Source organism: Nicotiana tabacum, chromosome 8, assembly GCF_000715075.1.
Source record: "Nicotiana tabacum cultivar K326 chromosome 8, ASM71507v2, whole genome shotgun sequence".
Classification (NCBI taxonomy): Eukaryota; Viridiplantae; Streptophyta; class Magnoliopsida; order Solanales; family Solanaceae; genus Nicotiana; species Nicotiana tabacum.
In genome coordinates, this window is record NC_134087.1 from 171540955 (window position 1) to 171555715 (window position 14761).

A 14761-nucleotide genomic window follows, 5' to 3' on the forward strand; every position below is an offset into this window, starting at 1 on the left:
AGTCTAGGGTATTCTCCCCTTTTAGGCCTCTTTCCCATGTCATGACTTGTGATCAAATTCCTCCCAATCTCATAACTGTTGCTACCTCCAATCATGTAGCTTCTTCGATACTGACCTTGTAAGTGTGCTTATGCGACTCTCCTCTCCTTTTTCCCCAGCCAATCTTGAAGTTCTTCGCTCTTTGTTTTTGTCAAACTTACGAATATTGCTATATCTTATTCTATAGATGTGGTTATCCATTCGTATGACTTCACTGCATCTACATAGGTCATACTATACCATAATTCTTACCTCGACTTCTCGTTACTGAGGTCTGCTGCCAAATCCTAGGTTACTTTCATTGCTTATCCCATACCTATAAATCTATGTCCTCTAATGCTTCCATATTACTATTCATCTTAAGAATGACGGCTTAATCTCTTCTCATACTTTATAACTTTTATCCATCAATTTTGATCCATAATATACCACTGATAACTTAATCTTTTATGTAATATTGTTGCTAGGATTTACGTTTTATCGGGGTACGTCTGAAATGATTAGATTGATCCACCTAGGGCGATATCCTGCTTTCATTACCGTACCTCACAACATCCCAATGCGATTCACCTTGTGTGGGTACCTTAATCCTGTCCAATTCATATGATCTGTTTCTTTTCTTCGTTGAATCATTACTTAATCGAAGGCCCAAACGTCATTTTTTTCTATCACAATTGTACCCTCATTCAACTACCAGGGTGGCATTCTAAATTCTATTAGTCTTAGATTCCTTTGAGTTTATTTAGGCTATAGTGAGCTTTGTATAATTTAGAGAAATCATCGGCTCTTCTTATTTTCATGGGCGTAATTCTGAGGACTTATCCATTTTCGTTACCTTCTCACTTGCCCTTTCTTATCCTTACTCTTATCTTCTAGAACCTTGTCGCTTCACCATACAATGGCTTGCGACCTACACAACTCTATTTATATTACTTGCAACCTTTCAACTTGCTTGTATCATAGATTTCCTTATGTCATTCTGGGACATCAAGAGGGACATCACATTGTCTCTAACTCTTCTTTACTGTATTAATTAGCCTTCTCGATACCTAGAAACCATAGGCTATGAGATATGCCATTGACTATTCCGCTATCATTCCTATATATTGAATCTCCATGCTTATAACCTTCTATCTGAAGTATGGACTATTCAAAACTTTCTACATTTGAGTATCTCGTATGTCGTTCACTTTTACCTTACTTACTTAAAATCTCGTATCATATCTTTAATATCCTTCATAACCTCTCTTCCACCTAGGTGTAATTCACGTCCATAACTTGAAGATCTATTATAATACTCGCACCTCTGGTACATACATAATCTGGTGGGAGCTTCATAATGAATTCTTATGAGGCTAGTACTCTTCAGTTGGTTTCATCGTAGAGCCGTTATAATTTATGGCTACTGCACTATCTCTCTTATGCCTCTGCTACTTAAGAGTGATCCTGAGGCCTATAATTCTCTTGGTCCCTTTTGTTTTGCTTAGTCGATGTAACTATTTAGTTTCCTCTTTTTTTGTTTCCTGATCAGCCTTTATGTAGGCTTATGCTATATTCTGATATGCGACTCCTGGTATTGGTTATTACTTTAGCCTTTCATAGGCGATGAGTGATATCCATGATAAAATCTTTTAACAATTCAATCCTTCGTATATGACCTGGGCTCAATTCCTTCTTTTAACGTATACCAGAATCTTCTACGACTGTATATGCTGCAGGTATAGAACTCCAAACTCTTAAGTGCGTTCATAACGTCATCAACTCGGGATCATTGATTTAATAATTCCTTTGGTTCCTTCTTCACTTCCTTTAACGTAAGCTATTACTTTTCCTGGTCTTTTTGCCCCTTTGTTACGTGCATACTTAGCTTATCTTAGTTCCCACGCATGCAAGAGTTTTCGTGCAACTCATATGATCTCGAATATTACTTTTAATTTTACTTCCCGTTCATTAACCACGGTAGGTACCCCTTTCATTTGGAGTGCTTACAATGTTGTTGTGAGATTTGTTGTTACACGACAATTTTCTCTTTAGGTTGTTGTGCTTAGGCTGAAGCCTTCTTCCTTGTTTCTTTAGCTAGTCCTTCATCGTAGTACTTAGGGAAGACTCTCTAGCTCCTATAAAGTTGTGAGCCTATTACATTGTATACTCGACGGACCTTCTAATGTCCTTCCTTGCATATACTTATCCGTAGTTACTTACTTCCATGCCCTTGTGCTTGTAGGGTTGCTTTTGAAGTAATATTTTGACTGTCTTCCAGTGGCACTCTTATTTATTTCCGTAAAACTCATACGGTACCTTTGATACCCTTACTCTTATTTGAATATATCTCCAGTATTATAATGACATTACTGTGAGGCTGAATTCTCCATGTTGGGGTATACTACATTTATCTTGCATGATTTGCTTATTTGTCTGTAACTTCTTGACTAGCCATAACTAAGCTTTTCCTGAATCAATTACTAACTACTCGTTGGCCCATTCTCATATCAATATTTCGCGAAATTCTTTCTTGGGTTATTTCCTTGGTCTTAACTTACGTCTCGCACTGGCTCCTTAATTATCAATAACATCTCGAGCAGGAACCCTTACTTCCTCTCATTGACGTCGTATTTGCATAATGTTCTGGAATTGTAGCATATACGTAGGAGCTGAATAAGTGTAATCTCATTCCTTTTTCGTGTTCACCGCATTCTTCATATATTACTCTATATTCCCCCCTTTAGGGGAGTACTAAGACTTGGAGCTATGACGACCAGCCTACAGATATTTTTGCTCTTTATTTTTGGCATCCTTTCACACCATCGATGACTCTTACTCGCCTTGCGGTAATCCTTCCGTACCAAGGATAACAAATCCCCTTACTCACGAGTGTGACAGTTAATGTAACTAGTACATACAGTCCCTTAAGCTTAACTTTGCTAACATTGCTTGCTTTAGGGAAGCGTCTTCCTGAATGAACATCCTCTGAATTTCTCATGAACCTTCTTCTGTTGTCCGTCCTATTATTTCCGGAATACGATATGAAATTCTTATGATGCCGACTATTATCAACTCACTCAGTCCCTATTTCATGTTTAGTTTATCTTGTTCACCAATCCATACTGGCTTCTATTACTCTAAGGTCTAACTTTTCCTTTTGGTAATTGTGTCAGAGTTGCGAACTTGTTTCTCGAAGTAAGGATATGACTTTATGGACTATATTCTTTCATTTTCTCATGGCCTGTCATCTTTTGTCTTTCCCTTCACTTGACTGTAAATTCTGTAATACTATCATCATTTTTTTGACCTACCGTTATTACTCGTGTATCATATCTTACTCATAATGCTTCATTAACTCTCTTCTTATTTCCCGCTAACATTTGTGCCTATCACTTTATTCTGCGAACTTGAACAAGACATTTTTTGGTCTTAGCTTCCCTTTGCTCTATCCAATGGCTCTTCAAGTTGCTTAACGTTCTCGTTTTACTAGGGATACGAGCCACACTAAAGTAATATTTATCCATTTAAGGCTTATAGTGCATGTCTTTGTAGTACTCATATCTAGATGCACTATTTCAGAGTGCACCATCTGGTGTCTCATAAAGAGATCTATTAGCATATTTGCAATATCCTTCGGAAATGTCAACTGACGCAAACAATTCATCCATCATATCTTCTTATACTACTTCTGTTAATCCCCATAGGGCATATCTGGAATGGGTACGACCAATTGTATATACCTCTGTTACTATTGAATATAACTCAAAAAGCTTATGTTCCTCTGCCTCAATTATAAACGTCGTTAGCCTTTATTAATTGGGTGTCTCGTACCCTTCTTCATCTTGCTTCCATTGCTTGTTGAAACCTTTATTTATCTTCTTAATCTCTCATTGTTTTTTTTACAATAAAGATGGATAGACATTTTTGCCCTAAGGCTTCTTATCAAGAAGCTTGCACCTCTCAGTTACACCCATGATCTACTAAAGACCTCACATTTACTTATCTTAGGCATTATACAAAAATTCAATTCCTCTGACTCAGCTCTTCCACAATTATCTCTCTTTCCAATCCTTCTTTCTGGATGTAGGTATCGTCTTATTATGAATAATAACAAAAGAATTTCCGAACTTGGATTCTTATAAGTGAGCTCTACCACACGATATAGAGTAAGAAGAAAGAGTGACAATCCTAAATGCCCTATAGCCTCCTACTTATAAGTGTGGTGCACAACACACCCATAAATAAGACTCTACTAGAAACGGCTTGTAGACTCCCTAGGACAGAACTGCTCTGATACCACTTTTGTCACGACCCAAACCGATGTGCCGGGACGGGTACCCGGTACCTTACTCAACCGAGTACCAACGTAACGTATCTTTCTTATTACCTCATCATATACACGAGACATACGAGCCTAATAGGCCAACATAATCATTTAACAACTAAAAATATAGGCTGACAAGGTCGTACAATCTTTCACGTACATGACATATGTCTACAAGCCTCTAAGAATACATAAATATTATAAGGGTTGAGACAGAGTCTCACCATACCAAACAATACATGTCTAAATCATACTAACCAAACAAGCAACTCCGAAGCAAATGGAGCGCACCAACATCTTCCGCTGAGCTGATAGCCTACTTGGAGGGCTCTCGACTTGTCTATAGGACCTGCGGGCATGAAACGTAGCATCCCCAGGAAAAAGGGATGTCACTACGAATAATGTACCGAGTATGTAAGGACATAAATAAGTACATAATAGACATGGAAGAAATATAGATACATGACTCAACCTGTAAGTCTCAATAACTTTGCAAATCATAAATTACTTTTAGCGTCATGCATATGAGTATGACTGTCATGTCATGCATAGGTACATGTTTCATAACATCATCAGCCTCTGAGGGCATCTCATCATATCATATCGGCCACTGTGGACAAAATCATCATCGTATACCAGCTAATCAGGTGGTGGTGCGTATATAACGCCATAACCTTTCCCATATCCCATATCCATTTATATACATACATATATACGCGTATATAATGCCGTTTGAGTACATACATATATATGCATATATAACGCCATTTGGATCATATTTCAGCCACTGTGGACAACATCATCATCATATACCAGCTGATTAAGTGGTGGTGCGTATATAACGCCGTAACCTTTTCCCATATCCCATATACATATATTTACATATATACACGTATATAACGCCATCTGGTCATGGGTCAATGCACATGAACGCAATGCATGTAAAGTACGTCAATAAAATCATTTGGAATGTCATAAGACCATTTTACCTCTTGAGCAATATCATAAAGTAACATCTTTTCAACTTTCGTATTTTTCTGAGACCCATGAACAAATGATAAAATATTATGACACATGGAAATTAAAGAACATAGATATTTCTATTACTTCTATGAGTAGAGTCACTTATGGAATTTGTGCATTTTCACGTTTTGTTCATATCGTATAGATCATGCCAAAAGAAAGAAGGGATAACCTTAACATACCTGGAATTGGAATAACTCCGTATAATTATCCCATTCGAAACCTTCGTGGATTGAACTTAGAACCCAAAAATTGGATTTAGGTCTCTGCGCTTTTGAATTTGAGGAATGAAATTGGCTTGGTATCACTGCCAAAATAACAAAATGGAGCCAAGGATTTGGACGAGACTAGTTCTTGGTTTCCAATGCCAAAGACATTAAACTGAAGTGAAGCCAATATTTGGATGAAAGTATTGGGATTTTAAAATACTTGGATTTGGCTAACTAGTTGAATACTTGGACGAAGTGTTCTGTTTTAATGTTCTTGGTTTCAAAACCAAGAACAAATTTGTTGGCTTGGAGTTGCACAAGAATGATTTTGTATTCCAAGTTCTTGGTTTCAAACCAACGAAAATGAATTGAAGTTTTAAATTGTCTAATTAGATAAGACTTTACAAGTCTTACCAAGACTTTGACTTTAAGTCTTCATTTAATTTATTCCCATGCAGCCACCTAGAATAATGACTACTTAGTCATTGTCTAGGCTTTGTGGCTCATTGCCACGGGGGAGGGTTTAATTATTAGTTATTTATCCACTTATTAGTTAACCGGGTAATGTTTTGTTACCCGGTAATTAATCAATTACTCGTAAAATTGAGAATTATTTCCACTTACTTGAAATATTACTCACTTTTCACATACCTTACTATTATGGTCATGTGTTACCTTGAATGGTACTAGTCCATAAATACCGAGTATTTTAGCTTGAGCCGTATTTTATCCCAAAATACAAAATTTCAATGAAATTCATTTTCTTCGACTTGCTTCCCCTCTCACCTTCATGAATTTACTTATCATTTGTTTGAAATAGAATAATACTTAAAATCTCAAAATAATCTCATCCCCGAACTTACGTCGATTAACTTATGACGAAACTTTAACATACGAAAATGTGGGATGTAACAGTATTTTCTCTTAAGAGTCAACTTCTTACAAGAGTTCTTCTCACAACGAATCTCACGTGCCCTTCCCCTCCCCCCCCCCCTCTCTCTTCTTCTATTCATATGCGATGTTTTCTAAAAAGCCCTAAAAGTACAACAAAGAGAATATTCAAGGGAATATTCATGTCGCTAGTTTCGACACTATACTAGCTGTTATTCCTACTCTTCGTCACTCCACCTCGGCTTTAACGACTTGCCCAACGTTTGCTCGTTATTGTGCTTTGATCGACCTCGACCTGGCCACCCAAGTCGAACCACAATCTTCTCACTTAGCGATCTTCCCACGCCTAATTTCCTAAGCCGAATTTTGATCCATACAGTTAATCCCTCCGCTTGTCGAGGTAGCCTTATGATCGGCCCTAATGAGCGGACTTTACCAGTTGGTAATTTAGGAAAAGTTTTTGGCGTGGTGATAGAGTAAATATCACCACAGCATCAGACACGGCCAGGTAGATTAGGAGGCCCTGAAGATTGTTTGCTTATTGAATAATCTTCTTAATGTTACTTTCTCTAATATTTTTGTAACAAGAATACAGGCAAGTTCCTTCAGGACCTAACAAAGCTTTTGCATATAGCATATAACTTTTTAAAGAAGACGTGAATTTATAGTCAGAAAAGAGACTATACTGAATACCCATTTTGTTTCTGGAACAAATATTTTTATTAAAATTTAAAGCTTACGTTTAATTTCAATATAAAAGAAATTTTATATTACCAAGACTTTTGGTATATAAAGCGTTCAAACTCATCTTACCTTCTAATAGGGGATAATCCTGCTTCATATAAATTAGAGACTATCAACCTAAAATGGGACAGAAGGAGCATCTACTAAAATACTGTAGTTTAAATAAAGAAGAAGTCTTATAAAATAAATATTGTAAAGTAAATACAAGTATAGAGAGAAACTGTTATATTATTCGAATTCAAACTAATACACATAATGAACTGAAATCTCTTTTATTTATATATGAAAGGAAGCTGCTACTATATTAGATATGGATAATCTTATACTGAGAGGAATGTTTATCCATAACGGAGTACTGAAAGGATAAGCTCGTGTACCAGATATAGATAATCTTCTATTGGGGTAATGTTTATCTATAACGGAACACTGAAAGGATAAGCTCATTGTACCCGGTATGGATAATCTTCTACCGGGGATAATATTTATCCATAATGGAATATCGAAAGGATAAGCTTATTATACCCTGTATGGATAATCTTCTACCAGGGGTAATGTTTATCCATAACCGGGTACCGAAATGATAATCTTCTTTAGGAGGCTTATTTCCAATAGCGTACTAAATAGATAACATATTTACGGCGGAGTCCCATATGGATAAGCTTCTTCAGGAAGCTTATTTACAACGGAGTACTAAATGAACATCCATAATATAATATATTTATAACACAGCCCCTTGGATGTTCATTAAAAGATAATGTGCCTCATTAAAACCTTACTAGGAAAAACCACATGGAAAAAATCTTAGTGAAGGAAAAAGAGTACACATATTTAGTAATACGCTTTGCTAGGTGCCTCATTAAAAACCTTATAGGAAAAATCCCATGGGAAAAAATCTTAGTAAGGAAAAAAAAGTGCATCGCGTATTTTACTCCCCCTGATGAAAACCTTGTTTCAAATATTTGAATCTTCGCATTCCAATCTTGTATATCATCTTCTCAAAAGTTGAAGTTGGCAAAGATTTAGTGAATAAATCTGCTGGATTATCACTTGAACGGATTTGTTGCACATCAATGTCACTATTTTTCTGAAGGTCATATTTGTAGAATAATTTTGGTGAAATGTGTTTCGTTCTATCTCCTTTTATAAATCCTCCTTTCAATTGGGCTATGCATGTAGTATTGTCTTCGTATAAAATTGTGGGTCTTTTCTCACATTCCAAACCATATTTTTCTCGGATAAAATGAATTATTGATCTCAAACATATGCATTCCCTACTTGCTTCATGAATAACTATTATCTCAGCATGATTTGAAGAAGTAGCAACAATAGATTGCTTTCTGGAGAGCCATGATATGACAGTACCTCCATATGTAAATACGTACCCGGTTTGAGATCGAGCTTTATGGGGATCAGATAAATAACATGCGGCTGCATAACCAACAAGATTTGTATTATCTTTGATAGCATAAAACAAACCTATATCAAGAGTTCCCTTTAAATATCGCAATATATGCTTAATCCCATTTCAATGTCTCCGTGTAAGAGAAGAACTATATCTTGCAAGTAAATTAATAGAAAATTCTATGTCAAGCCTTGTAGCATTAGACAGATACATTAGTGCACCAATTGCACTGAGATAGGGTACTTCGGGACCAAGGAGTTCCTTGTCCTCTTCTGGAGGTCGGAATAAATCCTTATTCACTTTAAGTGATCGAACAACCATTGGTGTACTCAATGGGTGCGCTTTGTCCATGTAAAAGCATTTTAAGACTCTTTCTGTATAGGTAGATTGATGAATAAAAATGTCGTCTGCTAAATGTTCAATTTGCAGACCAAGACAAAGTTTTGTCTTTCCAAGATCTTTCATCTCAAATTCTTTCTTAAGATATTCAATTGCCTTTTGGAGCTCTTCTGGAGTTCCAACAAGATTTATGTCATCAATATAAACATCAAGTATAACAAATTCTGATGTCATTTTCTTTATAAAAATACATGGACAAATAGCATCATTTATGTAACCTTCTTTCAGCAAATATTCACTAAGGCAATTATACCACATGCGCCCGGATTGCTTTAAACCGTATAAAGATATTTGTAATCTGATTGAATACATTTCCCGAGATTTTGCTTCAGGCATTTTAAATCCTTCAGGGATTTTCATATAAACTTCATTATCAAATGAATCGTACAGATAAGTTGTAACTACATCCATTAGATGTATTTCAAGCTTTTCATGTAGTGCTAAACTTACGAGATATCAAAATGTTATGGCATCCCTAACAGGTAAATATGTTTCATCAAAATCGACTCCAGGTCATTGTGAGAATCCTTGTGCAACAAGGCGAGCTTTGTATCTTTCAACTTTATTTTTATCATTCCTTTTTCGCAAAAAAACTCATTTATGACCAACTGATTTTATACCAACATGTGTTTGGACCACTGGTCCAAAGATCTCTCTTTTAGCAAGTGACTTCAATTCTGATTAAATTGCCTCTTGCCATTTTCGCCAATCAGATCTTTGTCAATATTATTCGATAGATCGAGGTTCAAGATCCTCACTATCTTGCATAATATTAAGTGCAACATTATATGCAACAATATTATCCACCTCTATTTCAGATCGATTTAAATTAATCCCATCACCGATTGAACTTATTAAAAGTTCCTCACTCACATGAGCTTCGGGTTCATTAATTTCTTCAGGAATCTCAGAACTAATCAGATCTTGGGTCTCTTCAGGAGATCCCTTCATAGTATCGTTTTGATCATTTGTCGATTTTTTTTCGAGGATTTCGATCCTTAGAACCCAAAGTCCTACCACACTTCAGGCGTGCTTTAGGTTCACTAGCTCTCATGCTAGTAGATGGTCCTATTGGGACATCAATTCGGATAGGCACATTCTCTGCAGGGATATGTGACTTAGTCATCTTTTTCAAATTAGTAAATGCATCTGCCATTTGATTTTCTATATTTTATAAATGGATGATCTTATGGACCTCCTGATTACATATAGGGGTGCGTGGATCAAAGTGAGATAATGATGAAATTTTCCACACAATTTTTCTTTTGAATTTCTTTTTCTCTCCCCCTAATTGTGTGAAATTTGTTTCATCAAACCGATAATCTGCTAATCGAGCAGTAAATAAATCTCTTGTCAATGGTTCAAGATAGCGAATAATAGAGGGGGATTCAAACCCAACATATATTCCTATCCTGGTGGTCCCATCTTACTGCGTTGTGGTGGTGCTACTGGCACATATACAACACATCCGAAAATTCGTAGATGGGCAATATTTGGTTCATGACCAAAAACTAATTGTGGCAGAGAATATTTAATATAATATGTCGGTCTGAGAAGGATAAGTGATGATGCATGCAAGATAGCATGGCCCCAAGCAGTAGGGGACAATTTTGTTTTCATATGTAGTGGTCTTGCTATCAATTGCAGGCATTTAATAAATGACTCTGCAAGACCATTTTGAGTATGAACATAAGATACAGGATGTTCAACTTTTATCCCAACTAATAGACAATAATCATCAAAAGCTTGAGATGAGAATTCTCCAGCATTATCAAGGCGAATAACCTTTATAGGATAATATGGGGATTGTGCCCTTACTCGAAGTATTTGGGCTAATAGCTTTGCAAACGTCAGGTTGCGAGATGATAGTAGGCACACATGAGACCATCTTGAAGATGCATCTATTATGACCATAAAATATCTAAACAACTCACTTGGTGGGTGAATAGGTCCACATATATCCCCATGTATACGCTCTAAAAAGGCAGGGGATTCAATGCCAACCTTTATTGGTGATGGTCTAGTGATCATTTTTCCTTGATAACAAGCATCAAAAGAAAATTCATCATTTGTAAGAATCTTCAGGTTCTTTAATGGATGCCCACTAGAATTTTCAGTAATTCGTCTCATCATTATTAATCCAGGATGGCCCAAACGGCCATGCCAAAGCACAAAAGTATTTGAATCCGTAAACTTCTGGTTTACGATAGAGTGTGCTTCATTTGTACTAATTTTTGAATAGTATAAGCCAGAGGATAAAGTTTGTAACTTTTCTACAATGCATTTCTGGCCAGAAATATTCTTTGTAATACAAAGATATTCCACGTTCATTTCATCTATTGTCTCAACATGATAACCATTTCGGCGGATATCTATAAAACTCAACAAGTTTCTTCGGGACTTGGAGGAGAATACTGTATTGTCTGTAATAAGTTTTGTTCCTTTAGATAAAAATATAATGGCTCCTCCATAGCCTTCAATCAAACTTATATTACCAGAAATGATTGAAACACTTACTTTTTCCTTATGCAAATAAGAAAAGTATTTCTGATCCTTGAATATGGCATGAGTTGTTCCACTATCAATAACACAAATATCTTCATGATTTGTCTTTGACCCAAACATAATTTGAGGATTATCCATATTCTTCAAAATGACATAAACAAAATATATTATAGTAAACATCATTATTAAAACATAACTTTTATTTATGTGCAACAATTATATAACCATACTATCTATTACAAATAACAAAAATTAAAATATTTAGATTTCTACAAATTCACTACCGATTACATGACTTGTTTCTCCTTCTAGGAGTGCAAAGTAATCAGCTACATCCAAATACATGAAGTCTAAATTATCTTCAGAAATAAAATTTCCTTCAGCATTTTTCTCTGTCTTCTTCATGGAGGCTTTGATAAAGTGTGATGACCAAAAGGTCATCACTTGTTTTAAAAGTAGATTCTACATTCCAAGGCCTTAAAAACCTCTTTTAGCATCACTTCGATTTGCGTGTGCAGTTCGGGCACGTAGCCGAAAAGCCATTTTGTGAAAAATGATGACTTCCGCATTTAAAATTAGTTTAAGTTGACTTCGGTCAACATTTTGGGTAAATAGACTCAGACCTGTGATTTGACGGTCCTGGAGGGTCTATAGGAAAATATGGGACTTGGGCATATGCCCGGAATCGAATTTCGAGGTCCCAAGCCCGAGAAATAAATTTTTAAAGAAAATTATTTTCTGAAATTGTTATGAGTTTTGGAAATGAAAAGTGTTTAAAACTTGATAGTATCAGGCCCGTATTTTGGTTCCTGCACCCGGTACAGGTTTTATATGTGATATAAGATATGTCTGTGAAGTTGGGTAAGAAATGGACTTGAAACGACGTGAATCGGATCGTTTTTGAGAAAAATGGAAAATTTGAAGTTCTTGAGAAATTTCATGATTTTGATGCTAAAATTCATAGTTGTTGATGTTATTTTAGTGATTTGAATGCACGAGCGAGTCTATATGATGTTTTTATGTTAGTGTGCATATTTGGTTTGGAGCCCCGAGGGCTCGGGTGAGTTTTGGATAGGTCACGGGGTGGATTTTTGGACTTAAGGAATTGCAGGCTTCAGTTGTTTCTGTGCAGGCCAGCAGGCTTCGCATTTGCAAAGCTTGGCTCACAAATGTGAGGGCTATATCGCAATTGCAAAAGTAGCCCAGACCAGCCTAACTCGCAATTGCGAGTGTTTTAATGGCAAATGAGATCCCCCAGCTTGTGTCCAGTCGTCGCAAATGCGACATGTTTGTCGCATTTCCCATCTCACAAATACGAGCCCATTATCACAAATACGAACTTAGCAGAAGTCTGGGTTCGCAATTGGTCGCAATTCCCATGTCTGCAACCTGCAATTTTTTAACTTAGCCGAAAATCTTTCATTTTTTACACTCTTTCAAAACCAAAACACTCTTGGGCGATTTTTCAAAGACAACTCTTCTTCCAAATCGATTGTAAGTCAATTTTAAATCGTTTACTTCAGTCATTAACATCTTTTCACATGATTTCAACTCAAAATCAATGATTTTCATGGGGGAAATTGGGTGTTTTGGGTAGAACCTAGATTTTTCAAGAAATTGGGGGTTTGGACCTCGATTTGAGGTCCGATTTCAAAACAAATTACATACTTGGGTTCGTGGGGGTATGTATAATCGGGTTTTGGTTCGAACCTCGGTTTTTGACCATGTGGGCGTGGGGGCGATTTTTGACTTTTTGGGTAAAACTTTGGAAAACTCATTTTCATGCATTGGAGTTGATTCATTTAGCATTTATTGATGTAATTAAGTAACTTGTGGCTAGATACGAGCGAGTTGGTGGTGGAATCAAGCGGAAAAATGATAGTTTAGACGTGAATTGTGTTCATGGTATCGAGGTAAGTGTTTGGTCTAACCTTAGCTTGAGGTATTAGGAGTCGCGTCCTATTTGCTATGTGGTATTTGTCGAGTACGACGTATAGGCATGGTGACGAGTATCTATACATTGGTGTCAAGCATGTCCGTGAGTCTTTTATTGTGATTATTATGGCTTTGTTGTATTATTCATGCTTTGATGTTGATTTCTATTGTTGGGCAAAGTTTGTGGAAGTAATTGTGACATTTGAATATTGAGGAGCGTTGGCTCAAGTTGTACAATGAAATGTAAAAGTATAAGGGGAAATTGAACCTTTTAGAGCTTTAGCTCAAAGTTGTGAAGTAAGTTGTGAAGTAAAAGTGAAAAAGAGAAGAGAATTATTACATTATCTCCCTTGCCGGAAATTTGTTGTATTTGATGTTATCTCTCTAGACGGGATGTTGATGCTTCTTTTGATTGTATTCCCTTGCCGGGACTTGATTGTTGAACTATTGTTCCCTTGCCGCGATTCTTATTGTAATTTCATTTATTCCTTTCCCTATTATTTGTGATTGTTGTTTGGATGAGGAAGAGTGTTAAAGCACGAAGGGTGATGCCGTACAGATTTTTATTACTTGATTGCTTTGGTGAGGATGAGAATAAAAGCACGAAGGGTGATGTTGTGCACTTATTGATTTCTGATTCTTTGTTGATATCTGAGATATGTTGTTTCTTTCAATTACCTGTTGGCTTTCTATTCTAAATTGGTAGTTCGCTCACAACATGTTACCCCTCCCATACTTGACTGTATATTACTGTTCTTCTTTTTCGCTGTATATAGTTGAATTGTATAGGTTTATTTGGTAGTTTGGTCCTAGCCTCGTCACTACTTCGCCGAGGTTAGATTAGGCACTTACAAACACATGGGGTCGGTTGTGCTGATACTACACTCTGCACAATGTGCAGATCCCGGAGCAGCAACATTTGGACCGTAGATTGGGTGGCTGCCTTCAGTCCACGTGAGATCCAAGGTAGACCTGCAGGCGTCCGCAGGCCCTGGCGTCTCCCTCCATCCCTTTATTCCTGTTTCATTTCCTTATTTCAGAAATAGTGTATTGTTTATTTTCAGACATGTATGTAGCATTCTTAGATCGTCTGTGGTACTGTGACACCGGTTCTGGGTAGTAAAGGTTCAAATAATTGTATTGAATTCATGCTTAGATAGTTTATTGATTTCCTTCCACTTATGGTAATTTTTGCTATTTAAATGTTATTGCTTCATAATTGTTAAAGAACATAAAATGGGTAAAAAGGTAATTTGCTTAATTGTTGGCTTGCCTAGCTCACATTAGTAAGCGTCATCACGACTCTCG

At 36.5% G+C, this 14761-nt stretch overlaps 1 long non-coding RNA gene across 1 annotated transcript in view; it reads right to left on the bottom strand.

Annotated features, from left to right (window-relative positions):
• Positions 1-4679, bottom strand: part of LOC142162592 (uncharacterized) — a 293983-nt gene extending 289304 nt beyond the window's left edge. The window contains exon 1 of the long non-coding RNA XR_012693822.1: positions 4604-4679. This is a non-coding gene — a long non-coding RNA (uncharacterized LOC142162592). The remainder of the gene's footprint in view (positions 1-4603) is intronic.
• Positions 4680-14761: the final 10082 nt, after the last annotated feature.